The sequence below is a fragment of the Lepisosteus oculatus genome, chromosome 5 (assembly GCF_040954835.1).
Source record: "Lepisosteus oculatus isolate fLepOcu1 chromosome 5, fLepOcu1.hap2, whole genome shotgun sequence".
Classification (NCBI taxonomy): domain Eukaryota; kingdom Metazoa; phylum Chordata; class Actinopteri; order Semionotiformes; family Lepisosteidae; genus Lepisosteus; species Lepisosteus oculatus.
This window is the reverse complement of record NC_090700.1, coordinates 32,743,730-32,756,160: the sequence shown is the minus strand read 5'-3', so window position 1 is coordinate 32,756,160 and position 12,431 is coordinate 32,743,730. Positions and strand designations below refer to the sequence as shown.

At 38.1% G+C, this 12,431-nt stretch overlaps 1 pseudogene; it reads left to right on the top strand.

Moving 5' to 3' along the window:
- Window positions 1–19: 19 nt before the first annotated feature.
- On the top strand, window positions 20–3,344 carry LOC102688435 (uncharacterized methyltransferase YdaC-like; annotated as a pseudogene).
- Window positions 3,345–12,431: the final 9,087 nt, after the last annotated feature.

Genomic DNA, 12,431 nt, shown 5'->3' with positions numbered 1-12,431 from the left:
AATAATATAAGAACGGCTTTTTATTAAGATACACAACAATCCCTTTTGGTACTGTAACGCCCTCGCCTGGTGGTGAGGAGGAAGCGCCCTTAGGCTCTCGTAGTACCGCTGGGCATGCTGGGAGTGGTAGCCGGGGAGAGTCTGAGGGTCAGCACGATGACCAGCGGCTGACCCTACCTGTGTAAATAATGTCCTAGTAGTTCTAGTGCCCTGTGTAGTCTTATAAGAGTATAGCGTGTTGTTAAATAATCACCACCTTAAAGATACAGTATGTGCGTGTAGATCTTCCGGTTGTTCATGGATAAAGATAGCGCTTAGTTTGTATATGAAAAATCGGTTTATTAATCTCTTCTCCACTGGTCCTTTGTTCTGAAAAGAACCTGTAAACGCTACAGTAGTTTTATTTTGAACTTAGAAGTCTGAGTTGCCTGGAGCTAAGGGGCGGCTTTATAAAAGGAGCTGAGAGTCTGATAATCAAGTTTAAAGTTACCTTTTAATCAAGTAGCATAAACCAGAATATAACAAAAATAAAAAGTGGTGTTTCTAACTTCAATTGCTGAACAAATATAAGGTAGGTAAAACTGTTTTGTGTTTTTAAGTGACATTTTGTGTTTGAATAATTGCACACATGTTTTTTAAGAACTTGGAAATGCAGTTTGTTAATGTGATAGTGTTTAGAAGACTAAAATAGCTCAGAAAGAAATGAAAAATGTTAATAAAAATGCAGACAAGAGCTAGAAGAGTAGAGGTTATACAATGGTAAATGAAGACTGGATGAGGTTCATGTTGTCCTCATTAATGATGTTGCAGTACAGCCTGGGTGTGAGAAACTTTGGTAAAGCAAGTGAAATGTAGCTTCAATGCCTTTATAAGTAATTTTTCAAACTGCTGTTTTGTCTTTTCAGTTATGCAGTTTAATAAATTATATTATTAAAGCCTCACACAGAAAATTCTCTGCATTTTTATGTTACAAAAATGAGGTAGTAAAACACAAAAATGCAATATGAAAATACCTATCAGATTTACAATAGATGAAAAATAATTTTTAAAAATCTTAGGATCATCCTTGTATTTGTTACATAAACAATAGTCGCATACAGACTTATGCTTTTACACTAATACATTTAAACAAGTTTAGCAAGGTTCAGCAGTTTGTTTCAGAAAAATTAAAAATGGTTTATTCCAGATGGCTTAATTATCTATCTATCTATATATATTATCTATAAAAAGCTATTCTAATATTACTGATGTATTACAGAGTCAGTTCCAAATTAAAATGAAATTCATGAATAATTTCAATTTAAGTGAAACTGGTAATGAATTGGAATTGCCACAATTTTCAAAGCTTAGAAGTTTCATTTTTAGTGAATGGAACTCCAGTGATTCCTTTCCTGAGGGAACTGAAACTGCTCAATCTCCATAACACCAATCCAGCCACTTTGATAATCAATCAGTAAAGTGCATCAGAAAGCTGTATTTCAATGGGTTGTTCTTACATAATTATTTTTTACCTTGATTTATGAAAAATAATATGTTAGATATATTACACCTTTCTATGGCTGTTTAAAACTGAGGTTACTTCAGACTGCTTACCTGCTTTAGTGTTCACCTGTTGTATGTTTGGGTTTTTTCCCTAAAGAAAAGCAAAACCAGGGAAAAAAATGAACTTTGCTGAGGAAAAAGTTTGGGGAAAAAATCTTCTACAGGTTGCCATAGACTAGTTCCAGAAACAAAGATTAATTCTATTTTACTAAAAATAGAAATTCAATTTAATCAGTAGACATTTCTCCTTCAGTTATAGCCTGAATGATTTCTTGTCTGTGCTGTTCAACAGGAACAATACTTCCATCTGTTCTGTTCAAACACCTCTCCAGAAAAACAATGAGTGTTTGAAAACATGGCATAGGAAAAATACAAGAGACAATCATGGAGAGTCAGATGGTCAATGAGGTAGTCAACTGATGATAATGAGATCTTTTAAAATATTTACAGAAATCGCTTCCTTGGCAGTGTAAATTAGTTCCAATCCTAGACTTACCTGTAACATTATCCTTACTTGTAAAAATTCCAAAACCATTACACTTTTGGCAATTCACAATGTATGTGTACATTTCTTTAGCCTTTACAGGAATGCTCAGTAGAAAGCTCAACCAACAGCTTAGAAAACCTGCTAAATCTCTAACTGGATGGATACTGTCCAAGCTCTTCATATGGCACCACCGGGTCCTGGAAGAAAATGCAGTGAAGTGTGTTGAGATTCAGCCAGATGACACGGTGCTGGAGTTGGGATTTGGGCTCGGGCTGGGGCTCCAGGCTGCTGCTCCTCTCCTACGCGGTAGGGGAAGCTGTTTGAGGTTGACCATTCTGATTACATGTTCCAAAAGGCCAGTGAAAGGATGAGGGCTGAGATTGAATCTGGAAAGGTTACTCTCTTCAATGGCAACATCATGGGCATGCCCCTTCCTGACAGCAGTGTGGACAAGGTCTACCACTGCAACTGCTACTACTACTGGACCAACATGGAGGCTGTGGCCTCAGAAGTCCACAGGGTGATGAAACCAGATGGGTTGAACAGTCAGACAGGGCAGCTGTTTTCTGGTGCTGGAATAAAGCTGATTCCAGAGCTTAAAGAGGGGAGTTAGAAGGCAGGTCTTAAGGTCCACAATGCATTCAGTCTCAGTTAAAGCTAAGGGGAGAACTGACTGAAGTTTTCATATTTTGGGGGTATATGAAAGAAACGGATCCCTATAAAATAAAATGAGCAGAAACTAAGACACTAAAGAAACTTTTGTTATTTTTTCCCACTGTGGTGAATGTTACATTTATTTAATCAGTCTTAATCCTAAAATTAATACTAATTAAAAAACTAAGAAACTAAGGCACTAAGTCATTCTTTCCACTATTGTATATGTTACACTTATTGTGATTATAAATGTTAAAAATTGTGTTTCGGCAGGTGGTCTCATGGTGACAACTCTCAGACATTCTTCAAACAAGAAGGTAGCATTATTGAACGTTTTTCTTGATGAGAACTGGAAACCCAAGGTCTACATGGAGGCCCTGCGAGCCACTGGATTCACTGATGTTCGAATGGAGAATAAACAAGACAACAAAATCACTTTCCAAGCAATTTTTGCCACTGCTTCTAAATGATGCATGCAATTAAACATTGCTTCTATGAATGCTTCTGTTCATTTAATAACTAAGCACCTAATAGTTAGTTCTGTTAAGGTCTAATACATTTATGCTGATCGAATTTGAAATTGAAAATGGATTTGTGTGATGATGATTATCCCCATAGAACAACAACCTCACTAGAAGATGAAATAAAACCCTTCAAGTAATTGTTTGTGTTCATTTACACTTATTGATTTTTACACATTTGCATTCAGAGGAATTAAAAGTATCTTTATTGGTACATTGCATCGTTGAAAATCACCCTGTAGGGAACCAGAATTTTCCACCTGGTTAAGGTGACCAGTCACTTGTACAACAGAGTAGGATAATGTAAGCGAAGGACATTGTAATTCATTGGAGTACTGTAACCAACTTCAGCTGTAGTTGTGGAGCGGGAAGGATATGGTGGAGGGGATGGTGGAGACAGGTTTTCCATGAGTGTTGTAGTCTGTGAGGCATACATTTCTTGGCACTAGTTCAGGAAGAGAACATGGAAAGTCAACGGATCTGGATGTGGGTTAGTGTTCTAAGGAATACAGGCATAGTGCCAAGGGTACTTTGCATGAGCGCTAGTGTTGTAGAGATCTAAAAAAATCTAAGATTTTTCAAAAATGAAGTATTAAAAATACAGAGTAAGATTGGAGGAGGAGGAACTGGACAAGTCAGCTGCATGCCTCCCGCTTCCTTCTGAGAGTGAGGGAAGACAGTCTGAGATCACTGGGTAGTTGAGGACTGCAGGAGAGCGGATCCCAGGACTCTGCATGGGTTAGATGAGGGGTAGGTGGACACTGATTCCTGGCAGAGGTGCCCGGAAATGCAAGGCAAAGCTTTCTCTCTCTTTTCTCTGGCACTGGGAAGCTCAGCTGTCAAATTGGACCAAGGATCAATCCAGCCAGCTCCACTCTCAATTCTCAATTGGAAGTCTGAACTCTTCGAGGATATTTGGCCAATGGATGTTTGAGTATAAAACAAACATGATTCATATTTAGTTCACAATAGGAAATCCATATTTACTTGTATTTGAAAATATGAATGTGATGTAATTATATGAGTGATAAACTTTACGAGGTGGACCATAACGCATTCTATTTGATGTATTGTAAACTATTAACTCTTCTTGTAATCCCTGAGTGAATGATCAGCTTCCATAACATAGCACATTGTTTCACATAAATATTCTATTACATTTTCTGATTGTAATGCATGTTCTTATGCATGTTTTGGTGTTATATCAATAAACATAAAAAGCCATCAAGTACTCTTGCAATTCACCTTTACAATTTCTGAATGTTAAAGTAAATTAAAAGCCTCACATCATTACAATTACATTAAGCTGAAATTTGGTGACCACATTAATTTCTAAACAAACTTTCACATTATTAACTTTTATGTCACATATATACACAACCTGGGACAAAGCATGTGTCTTCAAATGTACAGCTTGTATTATTGTACCAGTAGCCACACACACTACTAGCCTAAGACCTTTGCAGGAATGTTTTTCTAGAATACTGATCTAACACAATATTGACTAACACATTTTGTCAGTCATCAAAGAAAGCAGTCAGCTTAATAAAACCTGACAAATGAACTGTTAAAATCACCCCAGAAAAATCTCAGGAAATTCAATACAAAAGGGAAATGTAGCGAAAGTGGTAAGTATTTAAAAAAAAGTTGGTGTTAGCAAAAATGCAAAAAAATGTAACTTTCAAGTCATGCAAATAAAAGCAAAGATCCAAAAATGATCTATCAGGAATGGTATCATTAAGCAGAGATGAGTCTAGCAAAAGACTAGTCTAGCAAAGACTCTAATTTGAAAAGACTGTATATGAAGAAACTGACCACTACTAATAAAATGTCTATATATTACACTAATGTACAAAGCCAAGAAATGCTAACAGACATTATGTATGGCCCAAATGTAATAGCTATACAAAAAGTACTAAGAATAAACAGACAAATACTAGAGAGCTGAACACAATATCTGATATACTGTAACATCCAAAAATACAAACTATCAAATATGTAGAAAGAAAACTGTGACAAATGGAATTTCCATGACTCAATGAATGACCAATGAAAGATGCTGTTATATATTTAGATACAGTACCTTAAAAGTGCATACTCTGTAAACAAACAATAATTGGAAAATAAGGTCCATTCCAGTGAGTGCAACATTCACCCTGACTGAGGAAGACCAAAAGCACTGAAAAGTGGGAGGCCTTTTTTTTGCAAATGTAATACTTTGCTTTCAATTAATACAAGAACAGTTAGAAATCATTTGTTCATCAAAAACTAAAACTCATTTAAGACTTAAATAGCTAAGAAAGAAAAAAAATGGGGTTTAGAAATATACAGACAGAAACTAGAAGGTGTAGAGGTGGTGTGGTGATAAATTAAAGAGCTTGAACTTGAACTTGAACAAGTTGAACAACTTGAACAATGGAATTCTTACTTACAGAAAGTCTCTCGATTGTAAAACAAGTGTAAAAAACAAAACAAAGTGCAAACAGTGCATCAAGACAATGTACAAACAATAGACAATGTGCAAGTAAACATGTAGACAGTTTGAATGTAAAAAACACAGACGTGTAAACAATGACTGGAGATGTGCAATAGATAAGAAATCATAAAGAGGTCGATGGTGATGGTGTAGGTGTGGTCCGAGGGGTATGGCTAAATGTGTTCGCCAGTCTCACTGCTTGTGGATAGAAGCTATTGAAGAATCTAGTGGTAAGTGTCCGTATGCTCTTATATCTCTTGCCTGAGGGCAGTGGGGTGAAGAGCTCATGCCTGGGGTGGTGACTGTTCCTGTGATGGCCAGAATTCTACCACGGCAGCGGTCCTCATAGAGCTGTTTAATCTCAGTGAGACCGCAGCCGATGATCTTCTGGGCCATATCGACCATTCTCTGCAGTGCCTTTCTTTCTCGCGAAGAGGTATTGCCATACCACACGGTATTCACCAACACATGTATTGGCATCCCCCATCGCTTGAGGCACCTCAAGAAATAAAGGCGCTGCTGAGCCTTCTTCTTGATAGAGTCAGCTATGGTGCAGTACAGCCTGGGTCTAAAAAACATTGGTCCTGTTACAGAACAAGTGAAACTTAACTTGAACATTTTTATACATTTTTAAATAGCTGTTGTTTTCACATTATAACCTTAAAGGCACACAAGGAAACCCCTTGGTATTATTACAAATCTCACTACCTGGACATAAAGTAAAATACAAAAATGCAAAATGAAAGTATCTATCAGCTTTACAAAATCAGAAAACTAAAAACATCAGAGGATCATATCATCATAAGATATTTGATACATAAACAATAGTCACATAAAGACATTGGATTTTGCAAAAGTAATTATGAGTTATCTACTGTTATTTTAATCTTCATCATTTATACCACATTTTAGAATTTTTTTATTGGCTCAAGTGTGTGCTTAAAATTACTCAAACAATTATAAAATATTGTAAATTATCAAATAAATTCAGTACCCCCATCCAGTGTTTCTCATTATGTTTTTTTTGTGCATATCATGTGTATTTTTTATTGTTGTTGTCGTCGTTCTATAAAGCACTTTGAGATGTCACCTTTAAAGGTACTATATAAATAATGTATTATTATTATTATTATTATTATTATTATTATTATTATTATTATTATTATTATTATTATTATGTATTCATGATGTATTACAATTTTGGACTCTACAGCAAATTGAATTGAAATTCATAAGATAGTTCAGAAAAATTCTGAAGCCTGAAAGTCCAATTCTTGTGAGTGGAAAACACTGATTTCAGTACCAAATGAATATAGAATGGAGATTCATAACACCTTGCTATAACTATTTAAAACTGTCTGTACTTCAGACTGCATGCCTCTTTTAATGCTCACCTGTTGTATGTTTGACTTTCTTCTGAGAATGCAAAACCAGGGAAAAATAGCTTTGCTGGGGGAAATTACGCCTTCCTTATCCACTACAAGTCACCATTAAATAGGAGCTGAAAACTAAAAAAGAAACTAAATTTAATCAATAAATAGTACTTCTTCATCCATAGGCTGGGCAATTTCTGGTCTGTGATGTTCTAAGGGAGAGATGGTATATTGCAAAATAGAGAGAGAGGAATGGAGATCAGAATTACACTGATGCCACCTATAATCCAAGTATTTGGTAGTTATGGCGTGGGCTTGGATGCTGTCCCCTCTGCTGTACATTCTGAACACTATGTCTTGTTCATTACTTCACTCTCTCGTAGTGCTGGGAACCGAAACTAAGTGCAAAACAGGTGGCAAAAGGGCAATCTGGTGTCATGACATGATTTACTCTCTGAAATTAACATTTATTTCATTGACCTACATTTCCCGGCTTGTAACAACACTACTATAGGGACAATATAGCTAATAAACTATATTCTGAACCAGACGTTTAAACAATGTATTCAACATTTACAGTACACAGGAAAAGTTCTAAAATGACAAAAAAAGAGTAAGACTTACAAATGCAAATGCCAAACACTTGCATGCTGTCAACTTTGCTCATATTTTTAACAAAAGTGTTACATGAGAGTGTTTAACAACATGGCAGCAGAACAAATGGGGAGATGAGAAAGAAGATGAGAGGAGAAAGAACATTACAACAGACAGTGACAGAAAATTCAAGGGAATGTCATGAAGAGTTGGCTGATGATACAGAAGACTGGGGTTAGAAGGATCTATACAGGCTTAGTCATCCCGTACTGGACTGAATAACATTGGAAAGTTTAGTAAAGGAAATGATGTGCACCAATATACAATGTGACCATGGAGACTGATGGAGACATGTTTTATAGAAATTGCTTCCTTGACAATGTAGATGAGTTACATTCTTAGAATTAATATTATCCTTAACTGTAAAGATTTCAAATACATTTAAACATTTTGTAATTCACAATGTACAGTCCCGTATGTATATAATTCTTTTTCAGGAATGCTGGTTAGAAAGCTCAACCAACAGCTTGGCAGACCCATTAAATCCTTAACTAGTCGGATATTAACAATGCTCTTCATATGGCACAACCAAGAAAATGCAGTGAAGTGTCAGGGGCAGGTGTTCCAGTAGATTAGGAGTAGGAAGCTTGGGTTATTTGAGAACTGTGACTATGTAGACTTTCAGGTGTCATGGTTCATATCACTGCTTTGTTTTTGCTTTCCTGCACAACTCCCCATCCCCCCACCTAGGGTCTTGTTCAGACTGGTTTAGCAACCCCTCTCACCTCCATGTGTCAGCATTTAAGGTGTGGTAATTGCTTCATGTCTGGATTACCAGTGTGTTCTTAAATTGTTCCCTGCCCCACAGTCAGGATTAGAAAACTTGAAGTTGAGAAATTTTGGTGGCATACATTGACACTATCCTGACACTAATACAATTTAATGGATCACAGCCTGTTCCTCTTTCAGCAGTTTGCACTCTGTGACTTTGACTTTGTAAAATGTGTGCTTCTTGTTCTTGTTTGTAACTTAATTATTATGTCTTTAAAGCTACTTAATGAACGTTTTGTATTTATATAATTTAGTTGTTCTAAATAGTAAAATAAGGTTGTGTTAGCAGCTGATTAATAGTAGTGTATGTGCAAATCATAATCTCCAGCTTAAAGCCCCCAGAAAACTAGGGCCGGCCCTGAATTAGATAAGAGGAGCTGCAACAGTCACTGCTTCCTTCTGTGCTATTTTCTGTTTTAAAATTCCAGTTCAAGCAATTATTTTAATTTGAATTTCAGTATGTTTACATATATAAAAATCTTAATCTGTTTATAGCATTATGATTTAGGCCATGCGTTAATGTATGTAAACTCACAATTAAAATACGTTCTCCAGTATAATTCGCTTGGGAATTATTTTGGTAACTGGTTTTGGGACTTTTATGATGAACTCGGAAGGCCAGCTGGAAGCAAGATGAACGCGCTATGAAAGTACCTGTAGTAGCAAAGGTACGTTGCGTACTGTGTCACTTGAGACTTTTCTTGATGCTACCACTTAAACCAGTAGTGTTACCAGAATATAAAAAATACGTAAATTGGAGTTTATGATTTTGAGTGCTGAATAAATATACGGTAAAGTTGTTTGAGTATTTATGTGCCGTTTTATGTTTCCTTAAAGCCCTACACAGAAACATCTCAACACATCTCGGTATCGGTACCTCTCACTACCTGAATACAAACGGTATAATCAGAATACAAATAAGGAGTGTAGAAGTGTCTATCAGCTTTGCAAAATTGAAAACGGAAAAGAATTATAGTATGGGGTGCTAGCGGCCTTGGGGTGCTATTACATGCTGTGGCAGGATATCAATTTTTAAGCTTGTGTTTTAGCGGATGCTAGTCTTTCTTTCTTCCCTCTACTTAATCTCTTTACTTATGTCTTGTTTCTCGTATATGTATAGTGTAGAAATTAACAACCCAGGACAACGATATGACACTCGAACAAACTCTTTATTTCACCTGTAACTCCGAACCCGTTAGCTCCTACATTCACTATGACCTGTAACCCTGAGTAACCGTTATTCCCGCTCAGCCCTCCACCAATCAACATGCAGTTTCACTGCTGACGCACACAAATATTACATCCCCTTTCTTTTAATTTGAGTTAATGACTAACACAAGAATAACTACCTCTTGTAGTCCTAATGAGCTATTTTGCAAAAATTTGGTTAAGCAATGCTTACTGCACTCTTCACTTGACATCAGGATCTTAACGCTATAAAAACAAACAACTCTTTACAATAATTTAACATGGCTATCAGTCAGCTACTTGCTGACATCAGTATATTTCAACTCCTATGTAATGACTTAAAACCTTTCAACAACAACCACCAAACTTTTCATACTATATCAGTACGTTTGCATTACAATTTTTTGTTATTATGATTAGGGCAGCGATCCGCCTACACCCTTTACATTTATAGGTCCAGTATGGTTCTGGGCTTCACCATGCGTCCGGATTTAGTGCGGTAATAGGCGGAGTGTGAGTCTGTCTCTGGCACTTCTGGGATGAGTGGTTCAGCGTCTGGGGGTTGCAGTGCTCATCACAGTCAAAGCTTGTGTCAGTCTGGCTTTGTGTATTTCTTTTGTGCTGAGCAGATGGCAGATAGCAGTTTCTTCGGTACACACGACCTTCTGCAATATGCACTTAATATGATCTCTCAGTTTTGGCTGGCTGAATGACGACTGCTGGCTTCCATCGGTCGGTTTCCTGGATGCGGATAATGTCTCCTTCCTGCAGCAGAGGGAGTGGTTTGGTTGACCTGTTGTAATACCTTTGCTGGTGCTGCTGCCTCTGTGTCCTCCTCGCAAGTACATCCTTGTAGCGGATGGTATGGGGCTGAAGTTGCTGGTTGGTGCTTGGGAGTATTGAACGCAGGCGATGGCTCATCAGTAGCTGTGCTGGGGATTTAAAGTTGTCAATTGGGGTGTGCCGGTACTCTAAGAGACTGAGGTACGGGTCTTTTTTGTCAGATCTGGCCTTTTCCATCAGGGCTTTTGCAATTTGCACATATTTCTCTGCAAGGCCATTACCTTGAGGATAATGTGGGCTTGTTGTAATGTGGGTGAATCCCCATGCACTAGCAAAAGTTTCAAAATCGGCAGATGTGTATTGGGGGCCATTGTCGGATATCACAGACTCTGGGATGCCATGTCTGGCAAAAGCTTATGTATTACCGCTATGGACGTGGTACTGTAAAGTCTGTCGAGCCCGAAGTACCTGCTATAGTAATCCACAGTAACCATGTACTCTTTATTGTCCCAAGTGAAGAGGTCGGTTGCTATAACTTGCCATGTTCCTGGTATCCTGTGGCTCATCATGGGCTCTTTTACCTGTGCTGGGCGGTATTCAAGACAAATGGAACATTTTACAATCATTTCTTTAATTTGTTTACACATCCCAGGCCAAAACATGATGTCACGGGCTCTCTGTTTACACTTCTCCATACCCATATGCCCTGTGAGAATGCGTGACAACATCTCTGCTCTGAGTGAGGCAGGAATAATGATTTTTTCACCTTTGAAAAGGATACCATTCATCTGTGACAGTTCATCTCTGTGATTCCAAAATTCCATAATCCTCTGGGGACACCTTCTCCTCTCCTCAGGCCATCCTTCCTGTATAGTTTTTCTGAGCTTAGCGAGCTGTGCATCTTTTGTATTTTCTGCATGTATTTCATTCAGTTTTGTGTCGCTCACTGGTAGACTGCTGCACACCGTGTGCACTTGCACATCCATTCCTTCACTGAGGCTGTCGTCCTGGAAGGATAGTGACTTCCTGGAGAGCGTGTCTGCAACAGAAATGCTCTTCCCTGGGCAATGGAGGATTGTGAGGTCATACCTCTGGAGCTGTAATATCATCCTCTGTAGTCTAGGGGGTTCAGCTGCTAATGGTTTCCTCATGATGGATTCCAGTGGTTTGTGATCACTTTCCACAACAACGTGACGACCATAGACATACTGATGGAAACGCTTGTATCCAAACAGGATAGCATATAACTCTTTCTCAATCTGAGTATAATTTGTTTCACTTTCTGTGAGGGATTTAGAAGCAAAACTAATGGGCTTGCCTTCTTGTAGCAGAACAACACCCAAGCCATGCTGTAATGTATCCACTTGGAGCTCTTTGTTGGGGTCAAAGTATGCCAGAACTGGACCTGGTTCCCTTGTGATAAGGTCTTCATCTTCTGGAAAGCATTTTCCTGCTGCACATCCCAAACGAACTCACTAGACTCTTTTAGGAGGTGACACAGCGGGGTATTGATGTCAGAAAGGCTAGAGGCAAATTTTGCTAAGTAGTTTGCCATGCTTAGTATTGTTTCAAGCTCTCCTTTGTTTTTGGGAGGTTCCATGTCCTTCACAGCAGGAATTTTAGCTGGATCTGGCTTGATCCCATCCAACTTGGCACAGATCGTGCTTTTCTCTGGGTTGAGTCAGACTCCTCGCTCTCAGGACCGTAGTAGCATAGTGTGAAGGTTCCTGTCGTATTCCTCCTTGGTTCTCCCATAGACCAAGATGTCATCAACAATCGCTGTAACGCCTTTTGAGGCCTTCATATGTCTCATCGATTTTCCGCTGAAACTCATCTTGAGCTGAAATTACCCCAAAGGGCAAGCGTAGGAATCTGTAGCGCCCAAACAACGTGTTGAACGAGGTTAGTTTTGATGACTCTTCTGTGAGTTTGACAGCCCAATAACCTGACCTAGCATGCAGGACACTGAAATAGCACTCTCC